The sequence below is a fragment of the Neomonachus schauinslandi genome, chromosome X (assembly GCF_002201575.2).
Source record: "Neomonachus schauinslandi chromosome X, ASM220157v2, whole genome shotgun sequence".
In the NCBI taxonomy this organism is placed as follows: Eukaryota; Metazoa; Chordata; class Mammalia; order Carnivora; family Phocidae; genus Neomonachus; species Neomonachus schauinslandi.
The window spans coordinates 973,380-989,669 of NC_058419.1; the positions used below are offsets into that span (position 1 = coordinate 973,380).

General features: G+C 46.8%; 1 protein-coding gene across 3 annotated transcripts in view; it reads left to right on the top strand.

Annotated features, from left to right (window-relative positions):
* Positions 1–16,290, top strand: part of GAB3 (GRB2 associated binding protein 3) — an 88,123-nt gene that overhangs the window by 28,955 nt on the left and 42,878 nt on the right. The window lies entirely within an intron of this gene.

Consider the following 16,290-nt stretch of genomic DNA (forward strand, 5'->3'; position numbering starts at 1 on the left):
GTGGTACCATGTTTTTAGGAAGCATTTCCAGCTGCCAGGGTTAGGTAAATGTCCACCTCTGTGTTTGCAATACTGTTCTAATTTCCTTTTTAGTTATCTTATTTCTTTTTTTAAAAAGATTTTATCTATTTATTTGTCAGAGAGAGACAGAAAGAGAGAGAGCACACAAGCAGGGGGAGTGGCAGAGGGAGAAGGAGAAGCAGACTCCTCGCTGAGCAGGGAGCCAGACGACGTGGGGCTCGATCCCGGGACCCTGAGATCATGACCTGAGCCCAAGGCAGATGCTTCACCCACTGAGCCATCCAGCCGTCCCTCTAATTTCCTTTTTAAATGTGAATCTTTAATCCAGGCAGAATTTAATCTGACACTACCTGCAGTGAAATAGAGAGATTCACTAATTTATTCAGCAAGGTTTACTGAGCTCCCTCTAGGCATCAGGCACTGTTGGGGCATTTTAAAAAGATTCTTCTCAGCATTAAAGCTCAGATATCTTATATCTAATAACCCAAGAGACCAGGTTTTCCAAATGTTTTCCAAATTCCTGTATTTGAGGAAAATGAGATCTCTTGCTAGACTGAGCTCATTTTGATAAAATGGTGCTGTATTTTCTCCTCTCCTAGACCGTGTAACCCAAATACACACTCTCCCACAATCCCAATCCCAGTTCTCCTCATTCCTTTCATTTTGGGGGAGCACTTCACGAATTTGCTAATCTGCTCTGCGTTGCTCCAGTGTGAAGTGAGCACTCCGCTCATTCCTTTCTTCCTGACTCACTCTTGGGGCGTTCTAAGCTCCTTGACCGACACAGCTGTAGTCAGTGGATAGCAGCTTCTGATCTCACTAGAGCACACTGTTAAGACCCGGGCTCCTGAGGTAGATGGTCTGAGTTCAAAGCCTACTTCTGCCGCATGTTAGCGCATGCACCTCAGTTTCCTCATATGTATGAAGCGTGTGTACCTCACAGCGTCCATGCGAAGGTTAAATGATTTAATTCAATCCATCCAAAGCACTTAGAATGGTTCCTGGGACACCTGTGTTAACTATTATTATTGCTGTATATTTTGCGAAATCTGTGTCGCTTCAGATCTTTCTGTTGCGCTGGTACTTCGGTGACAGTCCCAGAAGCCCTGGTACCTTGAGCAGTGGGGAATGTCCCTAGAGGACAGACACCCATGGATGTGAAAGTACTGTTTTGTCACTTTTTTATTGTAGTAAAATATACATAATATAATATTGGTTATTTTAACCATTCGTAAGTGTAAAGTTCAGTGGCATTAAATACATTAATGGGGCACCTGGGTGGCTCAGTCGGTTAAGCGTTGGACTCTTGATTTCCGCTCAAGTCGTGATCTCACGATTGAGAGATTGAGCCCTGAGTCGGGCTCCGTGCTCAACGGGGACTCTGTTTGAAGATTCTCTCTCTCCCTCTGCCCCTCCCCCTGCTCTTGTGCTCACTCTCTCTTTCTCTAAAATAAATAAATCTCTTTTTTTAAGATTTTATTTATTTATTCATGAGAGACAGAGAGAGAGAGAGGCAGAGGGAGAAGCAGGCTCCCTGCCAAGCAGGGAGCCCGATGCAGGACTCAATCCCAGGACCCCGGGATCATGACCTGAGCCGAAGCCAGACGCTTAACCATCTGAGCCACCAGGCACCCCTAAAATAAATAAATCTTAAAAAAATATATAAATACATTCATGATGTTATATAACCATCACCATTATCTGTACCCAACACTTTGGGATGAGGATGATTTTTAAAAGTTTATTCTACGTTCATGCCTTTGCAGGTACCCTGCTTTAAAAGATATCCCCATCAACCAGCTCAGTGGTCAAGTTGTCATTTCAAATGTTCCTTCAGACTTGATCACCTCCTTTGTGTTTCGGTTCTACCTCAGACTCTTAATCTATCACAGAAACTAGTTACTAGTTTCAGACAGCTGTTTATTCCTGTGTTGGTTTTGGCCCATTGTTCCAACCCATTATTTTGCATCCTGAGCCTGATACCTAATGTATTGGTGACCCTTCCAGGTTCACAGCACCTGCAAAGTTGATTAGCTGGTCTTAATGACCTCTAAGAATCTGCCATGTAAGAACTAATGAGAAACTAGCCAGGACACTCAGTGGCACTTGGACTGACAATACATGAGGAAGGTCAAGTCCATGTCATGTAGTGTGGCACACTTATCTCTGCTGAACATTCCTCCTCAGGATTCCTCCTTCCAAGGCTCACCACATTGCAGAGATACGGGACTTTTCTGCCTCTGTTGACAACCATGGAAGCTGATCCTGTGGGCCAGGCCATCTCCAGGACAATCACAGGAAGTTATTCCATGCCTGGGACAAGTCCTAGCTCTATCTGGCAGCGAACAGAAGGTTACAGGCCATCAGGCTGAAGGGTCACCAGCAATCCCAGGGCTAGTGGCACTGAGCCAGGACAAAGAGGAGCAGTATAACGTGCTCCTGGAAATTCCCAACCTGCTGCCCTTGGGTCCCATGGCTTTTGCAGTCCCCCTTGGCAAGGAAGTAGAAGGCGGAGAGAAAGTAGAACATTATCCAGAATTCTGTTTCTTTGATGATTTTCACCTTTTGCAACCCATAAACACACCCCAAACTTCCTGAGCGTTTTCATGGTGAAACCACTGGGAAAAGAATGGGAGCTCCAAGTCGTTACCAAATGCTCCCCTTCATCTCATGTTCTGGGACCACATCCAACATTCCTGGGGGCCCTTACAAATGGCAGGCAGTGATTGAGTTGTTAGGTTTTCTAAACACTAACTAGCATTCACTAAGTCCACTTCAATAGCAACACACCAACAAGAAAAACCCAATGGGGGAAACCTGTTCATAGAGGAACAGTGATGAGGAGGAATGCAAGAGGAAATGAAGTCAGTAAATCAGACAAGGGCAAGTCTTATTTCTCTTGTCTTTTCTTCCTCCGTGTCTTCTGGACTCTAGAGAAGAATGTATGTAAAGAGACAAAAATATTCCACTTTGGAAGACAGCTAAATTAGGGGAAATGATTTTGACAGTTCTGTGGGCTAACACAGTCTTTGCGGAAAGGGCTCTAACGAGTGACTTTGAGGGTAAGACTCTGTCACTGTTTCCCCCCACACACCTCCAGTAAACTGCAGGAGCAACCAGCTTGAAAACCTGCCTGGTGACATTTTAAGATATCTTCCTGGGTCACCAACCAACTCCTACTGTTTTCTCTTTTCTTTCATTTCAACTGATTTTTTAAAAAGATTTTATTTATTTATTTATTACACATATATATGTCAAATATATATATATAGAAGAGAGAGAGCACAAGCAGGGGGAGCGGGAGAGGGAGAAGCAGGCTTCCCACGGAGCAGGGAGCCCGACGCGGGGCTCGATCCCAGGACCCTGGGATCATGACCTGAGCCAAAGGCAGACGTTTAACCGACTGAGCCACCCAGGTGTCCGTAATTTCAAATAATTTTTATTCAATTTCTTAAGTTAAAGAATGTTCTTGAACACTGAAAGAGGAGCCATGAAACTTGGATTAATGAACAAGACACTTCATGTCTCTGAGGACCAGCTTCCTTTTCTGGAAAGTTAGCTGCCTTGACCGCTTCACAGCACTATGAATATAAGTTGATAAACGTGTCAGAGAAAGAAATGCCATCAGTGAAATCTCATTTGCCCTTGTTCCATGCAGTTGATAACACATGACACAATAGTAGTAAACCAGAGCCTCTGATTCTGCTGGGAGCCCTCGCACCCCTCTAGTGGGCCAGTTCCTATCAGTTCTACCCCCACCACATCTTCCACCACCCAGCTGCCACCTCTCTAGGTTCGTCCTCTGTCTCTGCAGTTGTGAATTCATCCACGCAGCACATTCTGTCACGGCACTTGGTCCTCAAGACCACTGTGAGCATTTTAAAAGCCTGCACACATCCCATTCAATAAATGTCTTTTCACCGAAGCCTTGAGTCCCTTTACATTTAACGTAAGTGTTGATGCACTTGGATTGAAATCAAGCATCTGATTTGTGCCTTTTGTTTGCCCCACGTCTTCGAGGTTTCCCTTTTCTGTGCTTTCTTGATTTCTTGTGGATCGAGGATCTTTTTGTAAACTTATTTAATGAGATCCCGAGGAGGCTGGTGGCCTCTCATTCCCTTAGTGTCACTTTCTTGCACGACCAGCCAGTGACACTGATGCTGTCGTACACACACTCATTCGCATGCGGTTTCAGCACATGGAGCTTCACGTGAGCCCCACTGCTGTCGTGTTCCAACACAAGGGTCCTTCCTATTAACTCCTTACAGCCACATGCTGCAGGCCGTCCGTCAGTCCACAAGCACACATCACGTATGTATTGCGTTGCCAAGACTGTTAAAGATGCTGGAGGCACTTCAGGGACCCAAACAGGAGATGTTCTTGCCATCCCAGGGCATACAGGCGAGGTCAGAACGGGCTTAAGTCGCCCAGAGAGTAGCTTCTTAGCAACAGTTCTCTTCTAATCGGAGGCATATCCTGCAGCCACTGAAGGAGCTTAGAAGCAGCTCCGGAGGAGAGCAATGCTTAGAAGCAATCGGAGCAGTCGGAATCAGAGCAGCAAATTCTGGAGCTCTGGATACTCTTGGCCAGGACAGAGTGGAGCACGTTGATGGATCAGAAGGCGAAGAGGCCCACACAGTCGCTTTGACAGGTTAAGTCCGAAACTGCCATCGCTGAGAGGACAGCAATGCTGAAGGGTCAACACCTCAGCTACATGTGGGTTTTGTTCCTTCAGCCTGAGTTGGAAAGCCTGGCTACGAAGGCAGGTTGCTGACCCATCCTGTGCGTATGTGGAGGAAATGATTTCATAGCTTTGGGATTTCACCACTGCAGAGGGGGCAGGGGGCCAATTCCGCTGAAACAAAGGGCCAGTAATCACTCTGGCCAGAAAAGAAGTTTAAACCCGAGGTGTCTTTTTACAGCCTCAGAGACTTTCAGGATGTTTCTCAGTTCATTTCAGTGTCTTTCAACAATGGACACAATCCAGACGGGCCACTGCAGTTTTATTGGAGTGAATTCTGGAGCCCAAGAAACTTGCTCGAGCCCAGCCAGGTTTATCTTATTGTACAAGTAAAATTGAGTGCACGAATAAAGTGCTCAAACTTTTAAGGTCGATCCTTTATAAACTTCAGCCTTGATTATCTGTTGTAGTAACTGATAAAAGCTCATTTTAGGTATGCTTCACTGATCACTCTCACACCCCAGTTTAATCCTGAACAACATGCTGCAGTGTCTGGATAGAGCATTTATAGTGTTTGATTTAAAAGCCCAGTACCAGGGTGCCTGGGTGACTCAGTCGGTGAAGCATCTGCCTTCAGCTCGATCCTGGGATCGAGTCCCACGTTGGGCTCCCTGCTCAGCGGGGAGCCTGCTTCTCCCTCTCCCTCTTCCTGCCACTCCCCCTGCTTGTGCTTGCTCTCTCTCTGTCAAATAAATAAATAAAATCTTTACAAAAAATAAATAGGGGCGCCTGGGTGGCTCAGTCGTTAAGCGTCTGCCTTCAGCCCAGGTCATGATCCCAGGGTCCTGGGATCGAGCCCCGCATCGGGGCCCCTGCTTGGTGGGAGGCCTGCTTCTCCCTCTCCCGCTCCCCCTGCTTGTGTTCCCTCTCTCGCTGTGTCTCTCTCTCTCAAATAAATAAATAAAATCTTAAAAAAAAAATAAAGGTCCAGTACCAAGCCTTGCCTGACTGCCTAAAGTCCAGCTTAGAGATCATGTCTACCTGGTTCAGCATCACATCCCCAGTTCTTGGCACATAGATATATGAAGAAGAAATCCTGGTGATGAGGTTTGTTATGAACCCACAAAGCTAGTCCTGTTTCTCAAGAGTAGTATTTTAAACCTAGGTCTATGATACCGCGAAATTGTGTGGAATTCATTCATTCAACAAGTATTTACTGAGCAACTCTTCTGTGCCAGGCAGTGCTAAGCCCACAGAACAAAGCAGTGGGGGATGGGTGGGGGGGGTGGGGGAACAGACAGCAAATCTCGAACAAACAAGAAAAATACCAGGTATTGAAAGTGGCCTGGAGGGAATTAAGATAGGGTGATGTTGTGGAGAATGATTGTGGCTGGCCACTTTAATTTGGATGATCAGAGAAGGTCTCCGAGGAGATGACAATGAAGTTGAAGTCTCAGTGACAGGAACATCAAAAAGACCAGTGTGAAAGAGCAAGAGGGTGATTGAGATGGGCAGGGCCAGTTCATGTGGGACTTTCTGGGCCACGTTAGAGTTTGGATTTTACTATTAAGGCATCGGGAAACCTTCGGAAGGGGCTAATCAATGGAACAATATGATCAGATTTAGGTTTTTAGAAGGTCATTGACTTCTCTGGTGAGAATGAATTTATTGGGGTTGAGAGTTGATGTGAGTGACTCGGACCAGGGTGGTTGTAGGGGATGCAGAGAGAGAAGTGGGTTGATTTGGAATGTTTTGAAAGTAGAGTTAAAAGAACTTGTTAATGCATTGGATGTGGAAAATGGAAGCAAGGATTACCCCAAGGTTTGGATTTAGAAAATGAATGGATGGTGGTACCATTTACTGAGGTTTTGGAAGGCTGGAAGAGGAGTAGATTTGAGAGGCATGAAATTGAGAGCTTAGTTTTGGGGCATGTTAAGTTTAAGAGATAGATATATAAGTGGAGATGTCTGATTGTTGGTTATATGGGTCTGAAATTCCTGGGAAAAATCCAGGTTGGAAACATAATTTTGTGAATCACCATCAAATACATGGTAGTTAAGGGACGTGAAACTGGAAGAGGCCAGTAAAGGAGAGTGTTGTGTAGTTCGATAAGGGAAGGCAGTCCAGAATGGGGATGGGGTGGGGGGTGGGGGTGTGTGTGGGAGAGAGTGAGAGCAAGAGAAAAATAGAGAGAGAGCATGCAGGCACTTGCGTGTTTCTGATGAGAGAAGGTCCGTGTATTTCATCATGTCTCTAAGGGGTTCATAACCCATAAAAGGTTAGAATTCTCTGCTCAAATTTTGTGCATGCTATGTCTCTTGACTCCTTCCTTTCTTCTCATCTCTGGCCACTTACCTTTAGAAAGGGGGGCTGCTAGGGGCACCTGGGTGGCTCAGTTGGTGAAGCGTCTGCCTTCGGCTCAGGTCATGATCCCAGGGTCCTGGGATCGAGCCCCACGTCGGGCTCCCTGCTCAGCGGGGAGCCTGCTTCTCCCTTTCCCTCTGCTACTCCCCCTGCTTGTGCTCTCTCCTTCTCTGTCAAATAAATAAATAAAATCTTTTAAAAGAAATTAATAGGGGCATCTGGGTGGCTCAGTGGGTTAAGCATCTGCCTTCGGCTCAGGTCATGATCTCAGGGTCCTGGGATTGAGCCCCAAGTTGGGCTCCCTGCTCAGCAGGGAGCCTGCTTCTCCCTCTCCCTCTGTTATCTCTCTCAAATAAATAAATTTTTTAAAAATCTAAAAAAAAAGAAAGGGGGGCTGCTTTTATGCATCCCAGTCTGCCGAGATAATCATTACAAATGCCTGCTGAATTAGTCTCTGTGCATTTTTAGCAGCTCCCTGGGTGTTTCTGTTCTCTCCCAGGTATTCTTTCTGTGTTTCACATTCACCGGTCACTTCTTCAGTGTCTAATATGCTGTTATACCCATCCAATGAATGTTTCATTTCAGATATGTATTTTTTACCTCCACAAGTTCAATTTTGTTCTTGTCTATTTCTCCTCTCATTATGAACATGTTTTCCTTTAAACCTCAAACAATAGAACTGTTTTAAATTCTTGTCTGCTTATTCTGTCATCTCTGTGATTTTTAGGCTTCTGTGTATTAACTGATTTTTTTCGTGATTATGAGCTACATTTTCCTGACTCTTTCCATTTTTAGTAGTTTTGGGGGGATTATTTACATTGTAAATATTATATTGTAGAGTATCTGGATTTTGTTATCTTCCTTTACAAAGTGCTGAACTTTGTTCTGGCAGGCAATTAAGTAACTTGAAGATCAGCTTGATCATTCCAAGGCTGCTGCTGCTGTTTTTTTTTTTTTTTTAAAGATTTATTTATTTAATTAATTATTTAAGAGAGAGAAAGAGAGAGAGAGCAGGAGGAGGGGCAGAGGGAGAGGGAGAATTTTGAGCAGACTCCCCGCTGAGCAGGGAGCCCCACAAAGGGCTCGATCCCAGGACCCTGAGATCATGACCTGAGCTGAAATCAAGAGTCGGACGCTCAACCTACTGAGCCACCCAGGCGCCCCCTCAAGGCTTCTTTTTAAGCTTTCCTAGGGCAAAGCTAGAGTAGTTACACTCCAGGGCCAGTTTGGCCTATTTCTAACTCTAAGCTGTGGCCTTTCTAAGAGTATTTACTGAATGTTTCAGGTTTTTCTAGTCTAGCTGATCAGAACTTAGACATGTCCCAGCCCTGTGTGAGCTCTGGTGGTTGTTCAGTTTGTGGGTCTCCAGTAGCTGTTACTGCATTCACCTCATGGAGTTTAACCCCACGCACGTGCTTGTTAGTATTCAGCTGAAGTCTTATGAGGGAATTCCTATGTGGATTTCTGGAACTCTTTACTTACCTGGCTCCCTCCTCTCTGGTACTTTTCCCTGTGAAGTTCAGCCATCTCAACCATCCAGAATTTTTATCTCTGTCTTCCCAACTCTGCAAGAATGCTGTAATCTGTTTGGAACACCTCCCTGTACTGTAGTCTGGAAATGGGCCTATAGGCTGAAAGCCAGGGTGGTCGTTGGGCTGACCTCTTTTGTTTCTCTTCTCATGCAGGTCCCAGCCCTGCACTGACTGTCATCCAGTGTTTAAAAGCAATTGTTGCATATACTTGGTGTAGTTTTCTAGTTGGTTTTATGGGTAGGAGATAAGTTCAGTGCCAGGTACACCAATGTGGCTGGAAATAAAAGTCCTCCCAGGTGGTTCAAATACATAATAAAGGCTGAGGAATGTATTTCTTTGCTGGATCTTAAGCCACAGAAATTGATTGTCTCATGATTTCAGAAGCTAGAAGTCTGAGACCCAGCTGTCGGCAGGGTTTGTTCCTTCTGAGAGCTGGGAGGATGGATCTATTCCAGGCCTCTTTCCTTGGTTTGTTGATAGCCGTCTCCTCCCTCTGCGTCTTCACGATATATTCCTTCTATGTATGTGTCCAAGTTTTCCATTTTATAAGGACACCAGTCGTATTGGATTAGGTCCCACTCTAATGGCCTCACTTTAACTTGGTAAAGCCTCTGTCTCCAAATACAGTCACGCTCTGAGGCACTGGGGGTTAAGACTTCAGCATATGAGCTGGGCGGGGGGCGGGGGACACGGAGAAGTTCAGATTCAAGTCTCAGGCCCCCTTCCCTAGATCACCGTTGCACAGCCCCACCTCAGCCTTGCCGGCACTTGCACTTTTGTTTAACCTGGTGGGTCACTGTGTATCGAGAAACAAACCAGGAGGTGTTTGTAAATTATGAAGTCAGCAAGTTGGGTTGGTTTAAGAGGAGAACAACACATAGCTTCTACTCTTAGAAGGATGAGATTCAGTTATTCCGCTAACAATTCCATAAAAATAAACAGACCTGTGACCTAGACACACCTTCCTGGAGGAGCTCAGTTTTAGCCCTTCTCAGATTCTAGGAATGAGCATAAACACTTTTCCGCAAGGTTACAGGATGTTGCAGGTTTTTGTTGTTGGAGATGATACTGGTGGGGTGGTCATGAGTCAGCTTGGTGGCTGTGGCAGGAAAGGCTGATGGGAAACAGATCTTTGATTATCAGAACTGGAAAAGCCCTCAGAACCCACTATTGCACGGCAGGGGGTATGGGTTCCAGAAGAGGAGAAGCAGTTTCCCCAGGGCAAGCAGTGCCTTGTGCTCTGGTGACAAGTCCCATCATCATTTTATAAGTTGCTTTCTTTTTTTTTTTATAATTTACTTTCAAATTGATAATGTTTTGCTGTCCATTTCTCATTGCTTCACTGCAGGCCAAGGCATATCATGTCCATTTGCAGATGCTGAGGTTCGCAGCAGTCAAGTTAACTGCTCCAGGTCACCCAGAAAGTCAGACGTAGAATCAGAATTCAAATGCAGGTCCTGACTTTTAATCCAGCCCCCCCTTCTTGTACTCTATTTCTGAGTCATAGTTGTGGCTAATTGTTTGCATAGTGGTTTTGCTTTCTAGATCCTCTTGGTGCAGGACATGCTCGTCTTCACAGTCTATCCAGAACTGTTGACTTCCCCCCCTTTCTATCTTGGCTTCCCGAGCTGCTCATGAGCTGCCCAGCAGAGGAGGTCCAAGGGGAGAGAAGGTGGAGTTCAGTGCAGCCATGGAAACCAGCTCCCAAGTGAGAAGAGACAGCAGCAGAGGATGTGAGGCCCCTCTGTGGGCCTAGAAATTCTTTTCTTCCCTTTGTGCACAGTGCCTGGCACGTGGTAGGCAATTAATAACCGTTTATCGAATGGATCCGTGAACATGCCCTCTCCAGAGGAATTGTTTTTTTTTTTTTTAAGATTTTATTTATTTATATGACAGAGAGAGACACAGCGAGAGAGGGAGCACAAGCAGGTGGAGCGGGAGAGGGAGAAGCAGGCTTCCCGCCGAGCAGGGAGCCCGATGCGGGGCTCGATCCCAGGACCCCGGGATCATGACCCGAGCCGAAGGCAGACACTCAATGACTTAGCCACCCAGGCGCCCCTCCAGAGGAATTGTTTTAAAATCCTTTTTATTGGGGCACCTGGGTGGCTCAGTCAGTTAAGTGTTAAGCATCTGCCTTCAGCTCGGGTCATGGTCCCAGGGTCCCGGGATCGAGCCCTACATCGGGCTCCCTGCTCCGCGGGAGCCTGCTTCTCCCTCTGCCTGCTGCCCCTCCCCCCGCTTGTGCGCTCGCACGCTCTCTCTCTCTCACACACACACACTCTCTCTCTCTCATATAAATTAATAAAAATCTTTTAAAAAATAAAATAAAATCCTTTTTACCACATAGAACAAATTATGGTTTAATTATTATTAGATGAGCACCCTTCTAACCACCAGCCAGTTGGAAAATAATTTTACCACCCCGGGCTGAAACGTCTCCATGTACCTCACCTCAGTCACGACCTCCTTCTCCCTGTAGGTTAGTCCTACCCTGGCATGTGTAGAAATCTCTTCTTTGCAATTTTTTAATGTTCTTGTCACTCCAATGAGCATCCCCTAAGCACTATAATTTAAAGTTTTGATCTCGGGGCACCTGGGTGGCTCAGTCGGTGAAGCATCTGCCTTCGGCTCAGGTCATGATCCCAGGGTCCTGGGATGGAGCCCCACGTCGGGCTCCCAGCTCAGTGGGGAGTCTGTTTGTCCCTCTCCCTCTGTCTCCCCCCCCCCATGCTCGCTCGCTCTCTTTCAAATAAATAAAATCTTTATTTTTATTTTTCTAAAGATTTTATTTATTTATTTGAGAGAGACAGAGCATGAGCAGGGGGAGCAGCAGAGGGAGAGGGAGAAGCAGGCTCCCCGCTGAGCAGGGAGCCCGATGCAGGACTCGATGCCAGGACCCTGAGATCATGACCTGAGCCAAAGGCAGATGCTTAATTGACTGAGCCACTCAGGCGCCCCCAAATCTTTATTTTTTTAAAAGATTTCATTTATTTATTTGACAGAGAGAGAGACACAGCGAGAGAGGGAACACAAGCAGGGGGGAGTGGGAGAGGGAGAAGCAGGCTTCCCGCTGAGCAGGGAGCCCGATGCGGGGCTCGATCCCAGGACCCTGGGATCATGACCTGAGCCGAAGGCAGACGCTTAACGACTGAGCCACCCAGGCGCCCCTAATGTGCATTTTTTTTTTTTTAAGATTTTATTTATTTATTTGACAGGACAAAGCGAGAGAGGGCACACAAGCACAGGGAGTGGGAGAGGGAGAGGGAGAAGCAGGCTCCCCGCTGAGCAAGGAGCCCAATGCGGGACTCGATCCCAGGACCCTGGGACCATGACCTGAGTTGAAGGCAGATGCTTCACCGACTGAGCCACCCAGGGGTCCCTAAATAAAATCTTAAAAAAAAAATTAAAGCTCCTGCTTATGTGGGGCTCGATCCCAGGACCTGGAGATCATGACTGTCCCTCTCCCTCTGTCTCCCTCTGTCTCTCCCCCCACCCTCTGTCTCGAATGAATAAATAAAATCTTTAAAAGTAAATAAAGTTTTGATCTCATAGACAGCCTGCCCCCCATCCTTTCTTTTTCTTATCGTTTATCTGGGGAAGAACCTAGGCCTTTGAGATGCCAAATTTCCCACAGTCTGGGTTTTGGCTGATTACACCCGAATGCCAGGCTATTGAAGGCACAGAACGTCTGCCTGTTTTGCTTCCTGAGCTAGCAACTGTTGATGCTTAATACGTATCCCTACTAATTCTCTGGGGATAGCAAAATGGTGATATTCTAATTCTATCATTTATTTTCCTTTATTAGTCAGAATACATTTATAAAAAGATGTTTCCCTTCATCTTCCCAGTGGTATGGCTTGTCTAGGAGAAGCAGGATAATGATCAATTCCTTTCCCTTTGCTTTCCAGTTTGCAGGATTAATGAAGTGGTTCCCTCACATCCTCTGAGGATGAAAAATTCTTCTCTTTTAATATCATGATGAATGCATGGATTTAAACATAGTTGAGGGGTTTCAAGCCACTGTAATTATTATATTCATTAAAGCTCAAATTGTTCCATATTTGGCCAGTGGAGCTTCTTTAGGTTGACTCCAGAGTCCTTCTGACATGACCCTAGTCAGATCTTTTTTTTAACTTTATTATTTTTAAGTAATCTCTACACCTAACATGGGGCTCAAACTCACAACCCTGAGATCAAGACTGAGCCAGCCAGGCTTTGGTGCTGGCCAACTGCTTTCAGGGGTCTTTGTCACATGTCTCCCACTTCCAGAAGGGCTCCCTGCTCAGTGGGATGTCTGCTTGTCCCTCCTTCTCCCTCTCCGTGTGCCCCTTCCCCAACTCGTGCGCGCACATGCTCTCTCTCAAATAAATAAAATCTTTAAAAGAAATACAAAGTAGGGGCGCCTGGGTGGCTCAGTCGTTAAGCGTCTGCCTTGGGCTCAGGTCATGGTCCCAGGGTCCTGGCATCGAGCCCCACATTGGGCTCCCTGCTCGGCGGGAGGCCTGCTTCTCCCCTTCCCAGTCCCCTTGCTTGTGTTCCTGCTCTCGTTATCTCTCTCTCTCTGTCAAATAAATAAATAAAATCTTTAAAAAAAATAAGAAATACAAAATAAAAGTAAAATAAAACCCTGAGGGAGGGCGGGCTGGTGAGTTATGCTGCTTCCTATTGAAGTTACTGGGTGACTGTCATTTTTCCTTCTGCTTCCATGCCTGCTGCACAGCCCTGCCAACTACCTGCCCTTCTCTGTTCGTGCGTCTTCCATCCTGGTGCCTGTCAGGCCGGTCTCAGCCCCTCAGTAGCCATTGCTGTGGTTCTTACTATGATTGCAAGATGCCCCTTAGCAACAACCATTAGGAAATTTTGAAGAAATAAAAGTGTTTTACTTACGAGGCCTGGAAATGACACAGAACACCTGGGGCTACACAGCAAGGTCGTCGGTAGAGAGAGTGCTCACGGGGGCCTGGGGTTATGCGTTTATTAGGGTCAAGGGTGGGGGCATAGGGTTTCATGGGCTTACTATCAGTGAGTTTGAAACACAAGCGTGGGAAGAGAAAAAACAAGCGGCCCAAATGGTCAGTTACCAAAATCAATCGCGGTGCCTTGGTGGGGTGAGGGGCCCTGCTCTCCATCTTGTTGTTGTGGCCATGTGTTCCTGGGAGAAAGTATCTTTGAAGTAGAAGCCTCTTTGAAATGGATGCCTCAGCAATCAAAGCTTAAGTCAGATACCTGCATTACAAAAAAGAAACAAAATAACTGGAATATAAGCCGTCACCACAGGGCCTTTGCCCTGGCTGCTTCCTTGGCCCTTCTTCAGGCTCAGCTTAGCCATCCTGGAAGCTTCCCCAGGCCCACCAGTCTGATAGAGTTGTGTCTTTTGTGTGTTCCCCTAGAATTTGGGCTTTCCGTTATCATAGTGCTTACCTCCCTAAACAATTGTCTGTTTATCCGTCTGCCCGCTTCCCCTGCTGCCCACAAGGCTGAGTGGCAGGGTGTGTGCCTTGTGCACCTCTGTTTTCCCATGGTCTGCATGGTAGGCCATCAAGAGATAGTTGTTGAACAAATGACTGCAGTCATTGCCCTGGGTTGAAATCTACCCATTTCATATTTCTACCTCTTTACCATCCCAGCCAGAGAGCAGGCTCTTTTAGGGACCAGCTCTCACCTCCTTCTCTGTCTCCATCATCTGGCAGGATGCGTGGTGATTCTTGATATTAATTTTCCCCCCAAAACTATTAAAGGATGAGAAAGCTGTTCCCATAAAACTAAGAGCAATTAAGTTGAAACTTGGTTCTGCACTCAGTTTGACTTCCTCTTTTAGAATCATTTTTGGGAAGTACAACAAAGTTCCTCTTCACATTTCCCTACCAAAGTCGCCTTTGGAAAGTTTGGGGTACCCCAGGATCCCCCATGAAGGCTTTCCTTAGCAGGCACACGTGGTGTTCCCTCATCCTCTGGACCCCTTCCCTGGGCCTAGCACCATCTCGGGGAAGCCAGGGATTAGGGCTCATATTCCTGTTTGCCCAGTTTCCCATCCCCCCATGTTCCAAAGCCCATAGTGATGCTTGAGCTCCTTCTCTCCTGTTTAGTGGCCCCACCCCATCCGATGCCATGTTTTTGCAACAGGAATTTATTAAATCAGTAATTTTTCTCGTCCTCCTGCATCATTCCCATGAGCACACAAACATGCTGTTATTTCTCCTGTCTCAAAAACAAGGACTTAATCACACTGGTTTGTCCCTCTTCTGAGTGGACAAACGTCTCCTCAGAGGTTTACAGTGTCTGTAAAGGCAGAACCAAGCCAGGGCTCACCTGCCAGGCACCGTTTTCCCCTCCTTGTCCCAACCCAGCGTGAAGCGGCTGCCCACCTTCTCATGGCTGCCCCTTGCCATGGCTTCAAAAGGGTTTTCTAGTCTGAGGAGACATAGTAGGCCATTTGTGATGATTGGCCTTCCCCCTTTCAGTGCTTGACCAGGTTCTCTGCTGCCTTGGATCTCATGTGCCCTGGGCAGGGAGGGATCTGAGAACACTCCAGACGGCAGCTTTTCCTTTTCCCCTGGCATCCTGGTCTAAGCTGGTGGGCTTATAAATGTGTCAGGCATGCATGAAGCTCGAGATACAAGACTTCCTGTCCCAGTGGTCACCATGCCTCCTGGCAGAAGCCCACACTTCCTGCTGTCACACATGCCCCTGCTCAGAAGAGCAAACCACAGAGCTATAAATCTCTCCACTTGGCATTTGCCAACTGCAACAGCGAGTATCTCCAATGGTTAAGAGCCCTGCTGCCGGCCCGTCAGCCTGTGAGAAAATGGGGAACTTGAGGAAGTTCTCCAGGAGAGGGCAGGGAAGTTTACAGATACTGAGGACTCCTTAGAATGGCGGGGCCACGGTCAATTGCAAATAAACATCTTTTCCTAGGCCTCATACCCAAGGACGTAGCTCATTCTAGGTCAGGGGTAAGTGGGGAGCCGAGGAGCCCTAGGTCTTCCCTAGTAGCTCCTGTGGCATGCAGAGCCATGTTTCTTTGGAACATCATTCTCTTTTCTGAGCATGGACTAAGCTTTCCCTGATCATTGTACCTCAATGCTTGGCTCTTTCTGAGATTCCTGTTGCACTGAGGAAAGTTCCTTTTAATTGTTTTGGTGTTTCTCAACAGGGCATGATAGCTTTGGGCCAGACAATTCCTGTCCTGCTCCACTCCCAACCTTTAGGACATGCAAAACACAACTCTCGTCAGATGCCCTCTGGGGCGTCCCAATCCCGGATTGGGAAACACTGTGATTTACGAGGTGAATGCTTAAGTGTCTTCCATCTTTAAAAAAAAAAAATTCAAGGGGCACCTGGGTGGCTCAGTCGTTAAGCGTCTGCCTTCGGCTCAGGTCATGATCTCAGGGTCCTGGGATCGAGCCCCACATCGGGCTCCCTGCTCGGTGGGGAGCCTGCTTCTCCCTCTGCCTCTGCTGCTCACCCTGCTTGTGTTCTCTCGCTGTCAAATAAATAAAATCTTCTTAAAAAAATCCTTTGGGGGCACCTGGGTGGCACATACAGTTGAGCGACCAACTCTTGGTTTAGGCTTAGGTCATGACCTCAGAGTAATGGGATTGAGCCCTGAGTCGGGCTCCGTGCTCAGTGTGTAATCTGCTTTAGATTCTCTCTCCCTCTCCCTCTCCCCGTCCCACTGTTTGCTCTGTCTCT